General features: G+C 34.2%; 1 long non-coding RNA gene across 1 annotated transcript; it reads right to left on the bottom strand.

The window, feature by feature from the left end:
* Positions 1-11,953: 11,953 nt before the first annotated feature.
* On the bottom strand, positions 11,954-18,569 carry LOC108365855 (uncharacterized). The gene is made up of 2 exons (XR_001848016.1): positions 17,761-18,569; positions 11,954-12,159 (listed from the first exon to the last, which is right to left on the bottom strand). It is a non-coding gene; the product is annotated as an uncharacterized LOC108365855 (long non-coding RNA).
* Between the last annotated feature and the right edge of the window lie 491 nt (positions 18,570-19,060).

Below are 19,060 nucleotides of genomic sequence, written 5' to 3'. Positions count from 1 at the left end.
TAAAAGCAAAGTAAACTTTAGTAAAAGTCAAGAGAATACAGCTTACAAATACATGGACGCGCAATGTCGGAAAGTTGTTTGGAAATACGAAAGGCTGCTTAGCCATTTGGGTAAATTACATACTTACTTACGAGCCAAAAGAAGTCAATAGCTTTTCTGCTTAACACCAAATTGAAAATGCATACAAACATATATTTATGTACATACAGGTATACATATTTACAAGTACATAAATACGTACTTATTTATGTATGTACGTAAATAAAGGCGTATCCGCAGATGTGTACGCATTATTTTAACTTAAGCATACACTCAAAGAAAATGTATATGATTTTTTTTTAAACAGAGTCTTTTATGGTTTTTCCATGTTAGCGGTTGGAAATTTTTGAAAAGACATAAGCCTTTAGCACTTCGAAAAACTCAAAACTTTTATTGGGAGGTCAAGATTTGTATGAAATGAAAAAAAAAAATGTTTTGTTGGATAAAAATAAATCCAGTTCATTCGTTACTCGAAAAATCAAGATTTTACAAAACCGCCTAAAGTTATGATGGAGACTGAGTTCTTATAACCGATTTAAATCTTTTATGATCTAAAAAATTAAATCGCAAAATGGCGTTTATAGTTAGAACTCTCCAAAAAAAAATCGACTATCCCGTTATTCGACGAGTCAAATAGTCGATTAGTAACTTTTTTGTCGGTAGATAGATTAATAATAGGTATTTTATTAACCGCTCGAATTCGACTAGCCGTTAACATTCGACAAACCGCTCACCATCGAGTTGTTTGAAAATCGACTAACTGAAATTATTCAAATAGTAACCGTTGTTTATTTTTATTTTATTAGTACAGTTAGGTTTTTTCAAAAAGCAGAAGTATTCATAAATTATAAAAATTATGTATATATATTTTTTTTTTTAACAGCATGTGGAAAAAATAACGATTATTCTTGAACTAAAAAATAAAAAACACAAAATAAAAGTAAAACTTGATCAACGTTTCACGATCAATCATTAAATTATGGTGATTATTGTTTATTAAAATTTGCTTTTATGTCTACGCACTATGAAATAACGAACGAAAGCGTATTCAAGCGAAGTATCGTCAAACACAAATCGGATAAAAGTAAAAAAAAATGATCACTTGGCGCCAAATCATAACGTTCATTTACGTCAATAGTGTCATAATCCAAAAAAAAAAAATACAAATATTGAGCTAAGTATGCAGAAGCTTCCGCTACGTCTTTAACTATGTTATGTAAAAGTTCCATAGTTGTACCGATAACCAGAAGCTCACTACAACACAATATCTATTCATTTTACTAGTGTTGGGCAATATCGATACCTAAAGTACTCAGAACTCGATTCTCAAAAGAATCGGCAGTACCTGATGTTCAATAGTATCAATACTGCGTACTCCAAAGTACTCGGTACTCACAAAAGAACTCGACAAAGCTCAGAACTTAAAAGAGCGTAAAAGAATTCATTACTCAAAAATATAATTTTCCAAACATCAAATGTATCAAACATGTAACCAGGATCGATACAAAGAACGCAGTATTAAGTGACGGAAAATACTCAAAAGTACTGAGTGCTAATTGCATTTACCGGTATTCAGAAATGATTGCACTCAATTTCAAGTACATACAACACTTGTACCCACTGCGAGTGGCCAACTACTCATTTGACGTAATTGAGGATTAATATATTAATTTGAATAAAGTGATGCAAGCTTGTGAGATCTCTACCCTAAGCATTGAAATGTTACCAACATGTATGTATTTAAAGGAGTAATCAGTACTTTCAAAAATACCCGATCCTTAAAGGTATCGATACCAAAGAACTCGATCCTCAAAAGTACTCGATACTTCACAACACTAATTTTTACAATGAGAGTATATGTAAATTTAAAGCTTTAACGCCTTTGATCTCGAATTTCTGTTTGTGCGATATGTGTTTTAATTTGAACCAAACACGATATGCTTTATTTTTTTCTCAGTGTATGTACATATTACATTGCCGAAGATTACCGCTTATTTCGAATGTTTACTTATTTTGTTTATTTCCCCCCATTTAATTTGCACTTTTATTGAGTTTTACTGCGGCACAGAGATTTGTGTCAACATAAAAGTAAAGGCTATATTATATTTACTAAAGAACTAAATATAAGAATATGTCAGTAAGTAAATAAACAGGATAAACAAATATTGCGGTTTTCTTGAAATAAAACTGCTCGTTTAAAGGCATTGATTAGCCCAATGCAGTATTGCTCTGCTTGCCTCGCTTTGAAGGTTGGTAAAAATTATTTAAAACTCGTAAACGCCTAGCTTGCTTCGTCTCGCCTGTGAAAATGGTGTTGAAATGCAACAACGGTTTGTAAAGTAAAAATTATTAGTTTATGTGGCAACAATTATTGAAGAGCAGAACCCATCTCATAGTAAAAAGTAAGTAAGACGTGCAAGCAAGCCTACATTGGGCCAGCACCTTCACTTCGAAATCTCTCAGAAGATTTTCTGAAATATAATTAAAAAACAAAAAAACTAAGGACTAAATATGTGCCAACACAACTATAAACAAAACACAGTCCGCGTCAAAAATATGAATACCACGAAATTTTGGCTATTTATTTATATTTTCCATACCAAATTTTTCTTTTTCTTATGAAGATATAATTCATTCAACAGCAAAAACAACAAGAACCAATTTTTTTTTTCAAAATTTTAAATTTTTCAACTCGATTTGTTAGAAAACATTTTGCGTGTGTGCAATTTTGTAGCTCATTAATTTTTAGTACAATAAAGTGCAAGTTTCAAGTCCCTAAAAATTAACGTTTATTTATGAGTACTTATTTATCGGGGTATTTGCGCATTTTCTTCCATGTAACGCATGAAAAACACTCAAAAAAAAAAGTTGCTGCTCAACAAATAAAATCCATCAGCACTTGACATCCCGACAATTAACAACACATAACTTATTGTAATACTATACAAATATACTTGTTGTAATATACAATACTCGCACATCGATAAATACGAATTTATGCATTGTACTACATATAAACTTGTTCCCTTGTCAAATAAATGTATCTACTTTTGTCGAGAATACACAAAAGGTCAAACTTGACTAGAAATGTTGTAACTGCGTTGAACGCGTATTCTTATATTCCTTTTCCTCACTCATCTATTGAAGCGTACAACAGATGCTTTCATACCCACACGCATACATACCCATGCACTATGGGTAACTTAATCATTTTTTTTGTGACTAGAAGTATTTTTTCATATTTACATAAATAAACTTTTTTTCCTTAGTGTTTGATAAAGTCGTTGTCTGTGAGTGAAATATTGGAATCGATTTTTTGTTCTGTTCTGTTCTATCTATTTTCGAACGACCATATTTAAAAAATTAAAACAAAAATATAAAAAATAAAGAGAAAAGAAAGTACTTTCAAAAGACATATACAACTGGTAATTTTTTGGATTTTGTTTTTTTTTTTTGGAAGAACACATACTTCTAACATAACCCCTATTTATTTTTTTATGAAATTTTAAAAAGCTTTTGAAATGTTTGCCTTTTCTGCCGTTTTTAGGGCCGTTCTCTCGACTGCGTGCTAAAAATGTACGGCTGCTTTATCGACTTTATATCGTTTGCCTGTCATATGCATGTGAGCGACAAATTTGGCAGGCAATCAGAGCACCGGTTATCTTAAACAGTTAAGCTCGGAACACTTTGACGACTGCAACTTCACGACGTAACGACAGCGACATCATTTTGTCGACAAATGTCGCCTTGAAGCCAGCTTCTTAAACATTTTGAAGACCTCAGCGACATAGCAAACAGCCGATTTTAAAGTTTGACATTTTGGTATATTTATTTCACAAATTGTGTATTTTTATTTAAGTAAATAAGAAAAACATGAACAATCAAGAATATGTGATTAATTTTGCGACAATTTAATTTTGCAGCACTACATCTACTCATTGTCGCCGGCAAAATTAGAAATAGATTTAATTTGGCGACGTCGACAATTGCAGTCCTGCAGCCAAGATGTCGTGCTGTCGTCAAAATAATTGTGTCCGTAAGAACGTGTGTATTTAAAATTTGACAGATGCTGCTTGTCGCTTGCTGTCGTCAAAGTGTTCCGAGCCTTAGTCTAGGAAACGGCCTTTTAGTTATAAGTTTTTTAAAATTAAATTAAATGAAAAATTATTAACTTACAGAAAAAAATTAAATTGGAAAAGAAAAAAATTTAAACAAAAAAGACAAAAGGCAAACAGTAAAATGAAATTATAAGAGCCTAAACATTGTAAAAAAAAACAAATAAAATAAATTTCTAAAAAGTAAATGAAATTTAAAAAAATATTTTTCTTTTCTACATAATAAAATCTGAAAATTAAAAGAAAATTTATTTTAAAAAGTATTTAAAAAGGTGAAAAATAAAAATAAGCTCCTAAAAATTAAGATTAAAAAAAAATTAACTAAGAAAGAAAAATATGTATAACATAAGTTTCTGGGAAATAAATGAAATTCAAAACATAAACATATTCCTTAAAAACAAACCTGAAAAATTAAATTTAAAAAAAAAAATGTAGAGTAAACAAAGCAAATAAACTCCGCTGCGTCAGGACTCGAATTCGGATCTCTCGATTTGGAGCGACGCGAGCTAAATAACGGGTATTATGTAGGAAGAAGTTTCACTTCTGTCACTCGTGGGACCTATACAAAACTTTTTTATTACTAAGTGCCATTTTTTTTTTTAATACAAACATTTAGAAAAAATTTGCATTCAGGCCTTTTCAATAAAACCAAAAAGTAAGAAGTAATCCCTATAGACCCACCAGTCGTCGAGGGTTAAAATTTTCTTTTTTGCACAATTGTGGGAAATCATATACCAATTAATAAAAAAAAACGTAATTTTAAAAATCCACTTGTTTGGTCATAATTAATTTTGCCACATAAACTGATCCAATTGCCCATAGTAAATAGGTATGTATAAACATATGTATACACGCACATTTATCTTGCAACACATTGTTGCTTCACTTCGCTCTGAAACCTGTTTAGCCCAGATCCCCTAGCCATCATTCAAGTAGACGTATGTACAACACTCTATCCTCCAGCGGACATTTCTGGCCCTTCGGCACGGTTGGTTAGTGCTCGCGGAGGGTTGGCAGTCGAATTCATACATCGCTTGTTGCTTTTATTTCGGTTTGCTGTTTGCTTTGACGACAAACACACAAGCACGCCCCGCCCTACTCATTGTCAACGAAAAAGGCATTTTGTGGTATATTTTTTGCCTCAGCCTTTGATGGTTTTTTCTTCGCTTTTCTACTTTCTTCTGCTTGTCATGCTTCTTTGCATTATTCATTACACTTTTTGTGAATTTATCTTAGTTAATACAGTTCGCAACGATGTTGTTATAGTTGCACGTTTTTCTTTCCTTTTTTTATTGCTTTCGCTGTTAGCAGCGTTTAATTCGCTCACCAACTACCCCACGACTGCCGCGCCAGTTGTCTTTGCAACTGTTCTTCTATGTATGCTACAACATTTGGCTTCTAACTTTTTTGCGCCTTACACCTTCACACTTTGCTGCGGCGGCGGTTTTGCCTGCAAACAGAAAGATGAAAACAAACGCGATTCTAAGAAAATTATTCTCTATAAGCATTTTCCTCCCCAGCTAACCTTGCCGACACTTTGTTGCTTTGCCTTTGTCCGGGTCCTGTCTATTAGTGTATGTGTTTGTGTGTGTACTATTTCCGCCACAAGGTCATTTCATTTCCGCTTGGCTGCTGTGTTTTTGCGTTGTGAGCTTTAGGGCGTACATATGTAGGTGTATACGTACAGTCAGTCAGTGGCTGTTTTTAATTTACCTAGTTCAAGAGGAGTAAAAATAGCACAGGCACACACACTTGCAATCATTTCTAGGAATAGACACAAAACGTGAATATTGTACCACTCGTACGAGTATTACAAGCAACTGCAACTGTTGCCACTCGCCACTCGCCACTCGCCATTCTAAGCGCGCCCTTTGTATAACCATTCAGTAGTGTTTCTACTACTTTTCCTTTCATTTTACATCTTTGGTTGGCTTATACATAAATAAATACCCTTTAGATTTTTTATTTGTTTTACACGCAATGCATAAACTTGTAAGGGCTTATACGTGCAAATATATAGGCTTGCAGGTTAAGGATTTTTTATACTCGGAAAATGCGTTACGAACAGTAGTGGAAGTACGAGACAAACCTCTTTGTGGGTGTTCAGGCAGTTGTAAAATCATTAAGATGAAAGGTTTCTACTATGGCGCCCAAGTAAAATTTCTTAAACTTTTAAATTCTGCAAATATTTAAGATCAAGTCTTAGAAAGTTTAGAACAGGTAGTTCCACCACGATGGTGGTGCTTATTCGTAGCAGTTAGACATAAAATTAACATCTTCCGCTTTTCTTTTTATTACAATGTTTTACAAGCGAAACTTATGGGTGTCTTAAAGCACGGATATCTGATTCAGTGTTATATTATTCCTACGCCGTTATATTTTCTTCTTTCCCTTACTGTAAGGCGGCTGTAAAATGTCATCGATCTCCCATATATATTTTCTGTATTCCTGGCCCTGCAACATCAAACTTTAAAACGGGCAAGCTTTTGTGCCATACGCCGACACTGCTGGTTCTTGGTGCCCGATATATATCTGGCCACATTACTTTGCCTATATAAGAATGGTCAACGCAGGAAAAGTCTTCTTAGTCTAAGGCGGCAGGAAATCTGTATAACCGCTGCTAAAAGGACGTCGCGAACAACTTCTACAGAAGTTCCACACAGAAAGATTAGACCATTCGACGATTTCTTAGTCACTGCCTAGCGTTAGCCAAAAGGAGAGGAAGAGCTTTTTCTGGGGAACAAGTTTGGTAAGGACGGTAAGGTATGGAAAGTTCGGCTCCACCACTCGGAGACTTACTAGTTATCCATTGTGACTACGATTTATGACTGAATGCGGGGAGGAGACACATTTCTCTAACTGGGGTTCCCTTACAACTCGAAAAACAAATATAGCAGTAACGTAATGTACCACTTGGTACCCCAAAATAAATTGAGGATTAAGCATTTCACCATCTCTATTACTACGACTGGTGTTTAAGTCATCTTGACTACAAGTCTGGTAAGTGGTTAGTTGATTTCACTTACTGAGGTTTGTTTGGGTTTCAGAAGGTCTTTTTCCTTTTTTAGCTAACCGCAGCCACACAATCACCTGGTTTAGTTTATAGGTCATTTGTAACAGCTTAAGTAAATCCACCTATGTTGGTAATATGTTCAGTAAGTGGAGGTTATATTTTTAGAGTTGTTTGTAATGGAGATTATTGACATCATCGAGCCATATCCCTTATTTCATCAGTTGCACAATTCCCGATTGAACTACTTTAAAACTTACCGCTCTCACAGCCACTTGGCAATCGGCGAAGATACTTAGTGACTTTTTCTGCTGGAACTGTGTTCTTTAGTAAAAGACCAAGTGGCTTCTCTTTAACATAAATCTCACTAGTCTCTTAGCAGAGGCCAGCGCTGTTTCTTTGCTTAATCTTCGAAATATCAGTTTAGTGGCAAACATTTTTCACTGTTAGTCGACGTTCCATTTTTTTCTGGCCATAAACCGTTTATATATCACGGTATTGAAGCCTTAAACCGAGGTAATAATGCATCGTCAATGATGGTCACTGTGCTTAAGTGAAACCCGCGAGGGACCATGGTATAACCTAACGTAAATGTAGCTTAGACCGAGCAAAAGATCACACGATAATCCGTTGGCTGTGGTAATCCTGCCCGTATCAAAACAGAATTAATGACAAAAGGAATGTTTTTCTGCAAACGGTAGTTCTTACGAAAACGATAACATTAAAAAAACTGTTTTTATGCATACTAACTTCGATAACTGTCAATATTTGGATAATAATAGCAATAACAAAAACTATATTGTTAACACGAGCGATACCGAGTATGATAACTACGTTTATGCTGATATTTAATATTACAAGAAATAAAACGGCACAAATTATAAAATTAATAACGATATCTACAACAATCCATTTAGCTATAAAGATGCCGATAACCTTTATAATATTGATAATAAATATTGAAAAATTAATAACCAAGCAAGTATAGATGGCAATACTTGTAGCTCTAGATATATCGATAACCTTTTTGACATCGATAACTTTAATGATACGTATTAATTATAAGAATGTCAATAACTGTAATAATATCGACAACAATTATGATATGGATAGCGAATATGTAGAAAGTTTTATAAGCATCAATAAAATCTTGGCTTGAAAGTTACACGAAGCAGTCTTTGTACGAGGGGATAAGTCTATGTGCACAAGGCAAGAAGTTTTAAGTCAAATTCTCACATCTTCATTCTAGTTTTATACTTTGGTACACTGATGCACCGGAGATCGAGAAAGCCACGGTCCATGACAACATTGGCTTGCCAGCATAAATTTAAAACAGTGCATAGAAATAGAAAAAATCTTTTTTTTTCTCGTCACTCATGCTTTAACAGATCTAGCCCATATCGTAGCCCAATGACTGGGCTCTTATTCCGTTTCTTTTAATTTGCAGTTCACTTCAAGAAGCGTTGAAATCGCTGATTTTTTCCTGTTAAATATTTTGTATAAAATAGAGTGATTCAGAATGGAAGTCATTATCATCTTAAATGTGTTAAGAATAGTCTACCTGCCATTTTCGACTTTTTCTGGAATAAAGACAGATAGGTATGAGAAGTGGGTGCCACCTGTGGCAGCACACTTAGGCCATAGATAGACGCCCACCTGCTGAATCACATCAAGCATCTTGCGTCAGTGTCAGATGCCACAGCCCTTTCCTACACAGTGCGGGACACACAGGAGATCTAAGGCCGTTTGCTGCTCTTCGTAGTTCTGCAGGTTCTGCAAAATCTTAGAAAAGGCAAGTCGAGCATTTCTGCATGTTTCCTATCAGATACTGCCCAGTTAGGGCACAGCATTAGAGACATATTTCCTCTCTTCACAGAGTGTATACGCTTCGTGACCGGTTTCTATCCCATTTGACCACGTCTGCCTTGAAATTCGTCGTGCTTAGGTTCCATCCATCCATAGCTAGTTTATTTGTATAGAAATTCTCTAAATAGCATAGTAAAATAATCTATCTGTTCGTGCCTTGCCCTACAAGTTCATCTTCCATGCAGTTTCCCTCTATATTCGTGATACCAGAGACCCAAGTGAGTCTGTCCTGCTTGGCCAGCTCCTGCAAGGTAAGGCAGCAGTCAACACACAATCCTTGAATAAAACGTGAAAGTGCTCAGAGCTTAAATTGTAGCTTGGATATCACTAAAAATGAAAAGTTCTCTGCCTAGAATTTCGCTTCCAAGTTTCTCTACTACAGCCACCTTTAAAGTGGAAACTTCAGCTTGGAATAAGCTGCAGTAGTCTGGTAACATATAAGAGATGTCCCAGAAAAAAATCGCTACCTCCCAAATATTTTTATGTTAATTGTATATTTTAAACTCGAAGAGGAACACCCAAATAGCGGCTGCTTTTGTTTTGAATATCTTTTCCACTATAATTATTACAATCCATGTAGTAAGTATAAAGGATTTTTCGCCCCACCTCAAGCACAAACTGTCATCACCCCCATTTTTTAAGCTATTTATTTCATTAGTTTTGCTAAGGACAAAGGAATCTCTATTTTTCTGTATTTCATACTTTTTATACATTTAGACAAATTCAAAATACAAAGCCACGTACATACGTAACTGACACTAACAGCCACCGGCAAAGCTCCCCCGCCTGCTGGCTATCTTTAGCTTCTTTATCAATCTACTCCCCTTTTTTTTTGGGTTCCAGCATCGTTTTAGTTTATGCATCGTAAAATTTTATTTTGTAAAAATACAATTTTCTAGTTTTCCTTATTTCTGCTTGTCTTCATTTGTATTGGTGTCTGTGCAACTAAATATATATATATAAATATGTTTGGTTTTTGCTATTCTTGGGGCTCTCTTTGCATTTGGCATCAGTGAATTATAATATTTTCTTATGTATTTGGTGAAATAAACTAGCATATTACTTTCACTAAAGAGGAATTTATATTGCATTTGCGACATTACGAGTATTATGAAATAAATCGTCTCCTTTTGTGGAGAAAGACAAATCATAAGAATTTAATATGTACATAAATTTGCATACATACATTTTCTTTTGAATATGTTTAGTATTTTTTCAGTATTTTTGTTGGTTTCGGTGTTTTTGTTTTTTTTTCTTTTTGGACCGAAACCCAAATCCACTAACCCGATTAATAAGCCGCAAAGTAGCAAAATGAAACGAATAGCAAACGACTCGATGCCGTATGGCAATTATGAAAAAGAAAGAGCTCTAAGGCTTCGTTTCACCAGATTGGTTTAAGTGGAAATAAATTTAAATTTAATTCTCAATAATTTTTTTTTTTCATTGTCAATAAGCTTTTTATTTAAGTGAGTTAAAATAGGGCAGCACCGTGCTAAAAGTATTCGTAAAAGCAAGGCTGCATGCAGAAAGAAGCTGGTTTGTGTATATTAATCAGCTGATTAAATTTTATTTAAATAAAGAACATAGGTTATTTACTTAAATCAAAATTAAAAACAAATTAGAATTGATTGGTAAACCAAAAATTCGAAAATTAGAATAATTTGCACTGAAATGATCTGGTAAAATGCAGCCAAAAATATTGGACCACTTGAAGTGTTTGGGGCAAATCTAGTATTAATTGAAATTAAGTTAAATTGAATTAAATTAAATTAAATTTTTTTCAATCACCTCAATATGGATTTCAGGGACCTGTTATGCCTTTTTCAAAAAAACTCGATAAATATAAAATCTATAATATACATAAAAATTCTTTCCGCCTGACTTCTTTAATTGAAATTTCAAAAATAAGTAACTGTTATTTTCAATCCGTAAGGTATCAAATGAAAGTGGTTGACAAGTAGAATACTGTGCATATAGTGAAACCAAGGCGTCGAGCCTTCTTTTTTGAATTGAATGCACTATTAAAGTTTTTCCTTTTTTTTATCCCTTTCGTATAAAATTTTTTTTCGGGGTTCTTAAAATAGGCACTTGTTTCGGTAAAAGCCTGTTCACTCAACTCAAATCTCTTACTGCTAAGCTATTTTGCAGGTTTGTAAATAAGAAAAGTTAAATCGGGAGAATATGAAGGATGTGGAGTATTTCATTAGCTATGAGGAAAATTTAAAAATTACTAACTTATCAAGCTGCCCTCGTAGTTATTTCTATCTAAGTTAACAATGATGTAAAGATGAACTCTGTTATTTCAAGCACAACAGTCGGCAACAGCGAGTTTAGTTTTTATAATCTTTCGCTTAGATAAACAAATACGAATCAATATAAAACTGAAGTATCTTTATAAACATTTCAAAAACTTTAAACTTACCTTAAATTGCTGTAAACTATTGCTGATAATCCATTGTTGCTGTACTAATACGCTTTTAAAATTGAGTTACATTAAACCATAAATCTTCAATTTATTGCCACACAAATGAATGTTTTAAGGAGTTTTTTTATTAGAATATTGTTGTTATTGATAACTTAATTATTGATTTTAATTTCGTCAAATTATTTTATTGTATGCACTTTTCTAAAGAATTTTACAATTATTATTTTATGCAGATTTTCAGATAATTTACATTTGCCACTGTAATTTATAGCATCGATTTTTATGTTTTTTTTTTTTTGTATTATAGAACATTTAGTATTAAGTAATTTGCTATCTTTGGAGATTTGGTTTTTAAAACGGATTACATTTAGTCGAACTTGTTATAATTATTCACGCTTTTGTATGCGCTTTTTCCTACATTACACTCTGGGCGTTGTCATATTTGCTTCGTGGGCGGGGCGGGTTCTTTACTGATATGCCTTGTTGCAATTATTTGATAAACATCACGTATATATGTACATTATTATTAGTAGTAGATTAACTGCAATTCGTTATTTCGAACAATTAAATTAACGCCTTTGAAACATTTTCGTTTTTTGTCAGCTACTTAAAATTTATTGCTGTCGTATTTAATTCAGTTGCACAATATTTAGCCAAGGTTTTTTACACAAACATAAAATTCGACGATCAACGTCATGGTAACACTGCAATTAGAAGAGAACAGAAATATTTAATTAGTTAAAATTTTATTTAAATAAATGGTATTAAAAGCCGACTAAAATATATTTACATACATAGCAGTGAGCTTTACAATTTTCGCCAACACACTAACACAAATCTCGCCAACAAATCAGCCCATTTTTATTGCTTCGAATTTTATATTCTCTTTTTCTTTTTGTTATTTTTCTTTAGCCTTTCAATTAATTTTCTTTTCTTGCCTTACTCGGCCCCACCTTGCACTTACGCCGACTGCTATATAAAAGAGAAAAAAAAATCAATAAAAACAAAAACTGCCAAATGCTTGGCTTTTGCTGGCAGTTACGAAGAAAAAACAGTCTTTGGATTGGAAAAGTCCTCAAATGAATATTTTCCCCGCCCACTCGACCCGGAAGCACTACAGTTGCCGCATTTGCAGATACTTCACACTTCCGCTTTTCAAGTTGTTCTTATTCTTACATCAAGTACAACAAAAACACCAAGAGCACAAGTGTTGAGTACAAGTGCAATTACAGTTGTACAAATGCACATACATACGTACATATGTATGAATATAGATTTTTTTCAGAAGTACCCGCATACGTGTGGCCATAAGTGCTTATGTACCTACACCAGGATGTCACGTGTGTATTGCTGTGTTCAAACAAAACAAAAATCTAACTAGAAACTCGAGTGTTAAACACAAAGCTGATGAACAAAAAATTTTAGATATTTTCAGAACTAATCTTTAAGTCCGCCCTACGTATAAGGGTGCAAAGTAAAGCTAAGTGTAGTATAGCATCAAGAGCCGGGGGCAGGTATTATAGAGGAAGCTCCCGAACAGCGCACGACGAATTAACTTTGAAGTTTAGGAGACCATTCTCTTCGCTATTGATTGAGGATCTGCTCGACCATACCACTGATGCGTAGCTGTTAATAAGTGTGATCATCGAGGTATATGTACATCCAGGGGATATCTCTTGGTGACAGAACCCATGTTTTACCAAAGACCTATTCCCATTAACAAAATACCGCCAATACCTTGGAGCTCTTACTTCTAGATACTTATCTTCGAAGGAGATCTGAATTGTGACTCTGTTAAATGTTACACTGTGCGACAGCCGAAACCAGCTTGGAACATTTTCTGAAAGTATAGCCATCCAGTAGTTAAACACTCGATGGATTTACAAAAGTTAGCTCGTATTTTTATTTTATGGAGCTTTCAAAAAATGTTGAAAAAATGGTTCAAATAAATATCTGAGCGAAATTAAAGGTTAAGAAATATATAATAAAATTTCTTGGGAAATATTTTCATAGAACATTTTAACCAATTAGCTCCCGCCTGAAAGGTCGTGTTGACCCTTCCTTCAAGAAACCCCGCAAAATGCAAATTTGGAAGTTCGTTAGAGGATTGATATATTCTAGAAAATTATTCTCCGGAAATTATACTAAGGAATAACATCCAGACTCAATTAAAAAAATAAAAATAAATAAAAAATGTGGACAAACCAAGTTTTTTTGCTGTTATTCCTTCTTGGCATCGGTTTTTTATTTTAACCTTTTAAAGACCTTCACGTTGGTGGCGCGAAGTTTTTTGCCTGAGAAGACCCCAAGTAAAATTTTCCGAAGTCTAATTTTTAGAAAATATTAATCCTCTATGATTTTCCAAATTTGCCAAAATGTTAGCAAAGTCCGGACTTATTTGAATTGTCTTGAAATTGTCGCACAGGAACTAAATCATCCAACCTTCGCCTCCTAGTGAAGATCACCACCCAAGTTTATGTAGGATGGAGGACAGCCCATTGCAATTACATCAAGTGTCGATCAAAGTCAGTGTTCTTTCCACTTTCCTTCATAAAACTGACAGAGAATTAAATATCATCTGAATAGGCTTGGACATGGATTACTCGATGCCACTACTCAGATTTGTAAAAAAAAAAAACATATGGATAATACTAGTACTTCCAAGTACTTTTAATGTAACCGCGAAAATTTAACAAAAATCAGGTTGCTTGCTTCTATGACCTCATCGTATTTGTAAATTGAATGGACACCAAAAAGCTTATTTAGAGTTCTGGAAAGCAAATATTTTACAGGTGTTTGATAAGTATATTTATAAGTCAATTAACTTTGAAAACGAAATGCAAATTTAGAAAATGAGAATCAATGTGGAGCCAAATATGTGGAAGCCCATTCTCTAAACGAAAGATAAGCTCTCTTTCACAAACATTATCTTCGGAAATTGGTTGGGTTTCGAATTTACAACGAAGATAGAATAGTTTGGATAACGAAGGCTCCGTTATGCTGGAGAATAGGCAAGTTATCGAACGGAAGACCACCCTCTTACCCGATTTATTATCGAAGGTGAGGCAAGAGATTCGTTTTCGAACTATTTAAGAATGACTAGCCGAGCCCAATGTTGAAATGACCGCTTCTCTTATTCTTTGTTTTCTAAAAATTTCATAGCTGTACCGATTATCAGTAGCTCACTGGAACAAAATAGGTATTAATTTTTACAATATGTTAAATTCAAAGCTTTAAAGCCGTTTTTCTCGAGTTTTTGGTTTTTAGAGTTATCACAGTTTTGAAATAAATAATCTTAATGCTCATTTTCGCGGCAATCATATTGGATGTCGAAGATAATTTTTAACAGTCTCCACAATGTGTATTGGATAATTTTCAAATAATTTTCAACGTAATTGAAAGAACAAAATTTTTTTACTTAAAAAGTTTTTAGCACGTCGATAATTTTTGGTATTCGTAATACTTACTCGGTACTTGTCATAAAGTATCGAGTTCTAAATATTACTCAGTGCTCGTGAAAAGTATCGATTTTGTGTACTCGGCACATGTATATTTCTATCACTATCCACGGCTGGGCAGGTTAAAAAATGTTGGTTTTTCGATTTTAGTAACATTAGTCTATCTTACAATTACATATCTCCTCGGCTTAAATAATTATGGTTTTTTTTTCGAGCACGTCGAGAATTATTTTAGAATTTTTAGCAATTTGCNCTAAATATTACTCAGTGCTCGTGAAAAGTATCGATTTTGTGTACTTGGCACATGTATATTTTCTATCACTATCCACGGCTGGACAAGTTAAAAAATGTCGGTTTTTCGATTTTAGTAACATTAGTCTATCTTACAATTACATATCTCCTCGGCTTAAATAATTATGGTTTTTTTTTTCGAGCACGTCGAGAATTATTTTAGAATTTTTAGCAATTTGCGTGAAAACCCAAAAATTAATTAATTTGGAATTCATTTTCTACTTAAAAATAGCGATAGAGAGACTAAGGAAATCAGAAAAACTTATGTAATTTCGTAGCTAACGCTAGTAATGCACGGTAACGCTAAGAAAAACTACACTGTAGGAACGCTAAAATTACACACATAAAAAAGCCGAGATACATAAACTTAATTTTGGGCCATAGGTTACGGATATGTATATCGTTTTCCTAGATCAGGTAATTTTATAAAGTACAAAACTACTCACCGGAAGATCTCCAGCTTTGGAGCTAAATCTACAATTAATTATATCTTTAAATTTTTTATATCTTTGGCAGGACTTGGAGTTGGCCCGATATATTTCAGTTTGTCTATAATTTTATATATATCGATAATTCCATGAATTTCAAAAACACTGAAACCCGAAAACTCAACAAAATTCGATAACTCGACTAATTTCCGATAAATTTCGAAAACTATGCGTTTCGATGGTTCGATAACTCAAACATTTATATATAATGTTATAAATCGTTAACTCGATACACTTTGGATACCTCCATAAATTTTAACAACTTGGTTAATAAGCTTCATATTCTACAAACAGTGATAACTAGATAAACTTATATAACCTTGAAATTTTGATAACTCGTTATATTTGGAAAATTCAAAAAACTTCGATACGATAAAATGACAAATTTTAGTAAATCAAGAAATATCGATAACTCGATAAGTGTAAGAATTCGATGCACTACGACAACTCGATAAATTTCGTTAATTCTATAAATAACGATAATTCAATGAATATCGATAACTTGAAAATTTTCATCACCATAAATTGTATAGCTCGATAACTATAAGTATATTTCGACAACTAAGTAAGCACGAATAACTCGATAAGTTTCGATAATTTTAAACTTCGATAACTCGATAAATTTCGGTAAGTTCATAACTTCCGATAACTAAATTTTTCATGCCTGAATTTCGATAAATTTTCTCACCCTTTCAGTTACGCTAATTATTATGTACTACTCATTGTTTTCATTTTCGTCTTTATGTTCCACTTTACCCTCACTATTTTGTCTTAATCGTTTAAACATTTATTTCTTTATAATCGCATTTATCTTTATTAAAAAGTTTAGTTTCAAATACGAAGTAAAACAAAATGCGAAAACAACTCAAATTGAACAGGTTGCAACAATAATTACACACCAAGATGAAAATTTTTGAACGCCGTAATTTTCAACCAATTTTAAAACCATAAAAACTTTCCTTATCTACAGAAAACACCTTTCCTTGGTTTTTAAATCGGTTCGGTGGAATCGCTTAATGGACGGTGACAAAATTTATGTTAGCGTATTTTTATATAGATATCCATTTTGTGTTGTTTAGTTTTTAAAATCACTGAAGCGGTTTTCGTATTTCGGAAGACTACCGTTGTAGGAGAGGATATTACCCGATTTTGGCCATCTAAAATACCATCTGTCCGTAGTCAAAGATAAATCCGTCTACCAACGTTCGTGGACGTATCTAAAATTTTACTTGAGGTATCGTGTGAACAGACGGACGTCTTAAACGATTTATCTTTTCATTCTGAGAGTTTTGACACATACTATATGCCTATCTGTCACTTGTTTACAAGTGCGCCCAGTTATAAACATTTTTGGTATCTGGGTCATACACATCTCGTAAAACATAGGCAAATATTACGTAAAATCGGAAATATCCGCAATTTTTAACTAAATATCTACTTCCCGTACAATTTCCTAAAAAGGGGCCAAATAAAATTTCGTTTAAGACTTCAGGCAGCAAGCTTCCTTTTTTAACAATCAAATCGATAGTATTTATCTGTTGCGTTGCACTTTTAAGTTTATATTTTTCAACCGCTTTTGTTTTTTTAATTTCTATTTTTATATAATTTTTTAAAACAGATCAAATAAGGCATAGCCCCAAGCCACACATTACTTTTCATTCTCTTACAATTTCTTGACCTTTGTAGTTATAATTGAAATCAAAAGAAGTGAAAATAATTATACACATACGCACAATACTACATATTTACTTACTTAGCAAGTAAAGCATCCGAAATTTTCAAGGACACACACAAAAGCAAAGCGAAATTTCCTTGCTGGCTAGGAAGAACATATACATGCACACAGGCCACACACAGGGACATTTAGTTATACACGGTCGCAGGTACAAAGCTATGAGAACACGTCTGAGTCGGAGGTACTTGAGTTAATATTTTAAAGAATACAAAATATGTGCATAAATATGTATAATAACCAACAAAACTGGCAAATTGTTTTTGATTTTAACCTTAAGCTAAACGCCTCTTTTGAGCACCCAACTGAAACACTTTTTACGATTTCGTTAATTACCTTCACCATTAAAATACGCCAAAGGCAAAACATAAAACGTAGTAGTCGACGACGAAAGTGTTGGTAAATGAAAGCGTCGAAAAGTTGAAGAGGACAGCCGCAAAGGTTGCTGGTGGCTACTGAAATTTTCACTTTACGTCATTAACATTAATGGCCGCAGTGGCAAACGATTTTATGCACTTCGCAGCGATGGTAAGGATTACATTTATTTTTTTATTTGATTTATTTTTGCACTTTTATGCAGTCACTTTTCATCTTTCCATTTTTTTTTTACTTTCGAAGCACTGCACTACTCGCCAGCTGAAGCTTGCATGGCCAAGGAGATGGAAGAATAGGAGAAGCAAATAGAAATTGGAAGCAGTAAGAAGCAACTTCAGCAACTTTCTATGTGTATTTTTTTATAGATTTTCTTACTATCACCGCAATTTTAACAAACTTTCACTTGGAATTTTTCAGAATTTTTAATTTTTTTTTTTATTTCGTATTTCAGAAGGTGAGAAAGAGCATCTTTTGCGCTACGACGTTCCAAGTGGCATAGTATGAAAGTTAAACTCACCCTGCACTATAATTTTAGTGTCGCACACAAACACATACCCACATAAAGCACATTAGCTCTGAGTAGCGAGCGAGCAGCAACGCACTGCGTCCATGGTCACCGCGACCATTAGCCGTGCTACTGTCGATCTTGCTAACCGGTATTGAGCTGCGAAAACGATCTTCGACAGCGTTAAGCCTTCTTCGTCCACTTTGTGAAGCTGAGCTGAGCTGAGTAGCTAGGTTCTGGTAGCACCTTCCTGCACTTCGCGCAATCTTGCCGGACGTTGATTACAGGAGTGCAGCGAGCGCGGTTAAGGCGCCCAGCAGCAGCCCGCAGGCGGCGACGGCTGCGGCGGTTACGAGCATAGCCACTTCTTGCTTTACTTTCACCGCCACTTGCACTTTTCACAAAATTTTGCACTTCCTTTTCCTTCTTTTCTTATGCTCACTCCCTCACCAACCGCCGTTTATGTACTTTTTCCACTGTTGCCGTTTTTTCCTCCTATTTCATTTGCACACTCCAATGTTAGTAAATGTGACGGACGAATTGCCAACTGCTGCGGCGGTGACGACGGCAGCGGGTGTTACAACTACAACGAAAATGACTACAACAATAACAACGACAACGACAACAATAGCGGCACTAACGACGGCGACAACTTCGTTTGCGTATGCGGGTCTTAGCATCGCGGCGTATTCCCAGCGACTATCGGCCTCAAGCACACTGAGTTTTCTGGAGACCGACCGACCAACCACAGCGATG

Source organism: Rhagoletis zephyria, unplaced genomic scaffold, assembly GCF_001687245.7.
Source record: "Rhagoletis zephyria isolate East Lansing unplaced genomic scaffold, Rhagoletis_zephyria_1.1 Rzeph_scaffold_02025, whole genome shotgun sequence".
Classification (NCBI taxonomy): Eukaryota; Metazoa; Arthropoda; class Insecta; order Diptera; family Tephritidae; genus Rhagoletis; species Rhagoletis zephyria.
Note: the sequence above shows the minus strand (reverse complement) of the source record. Positions and strands in the feature narration are given on the sequence as shown.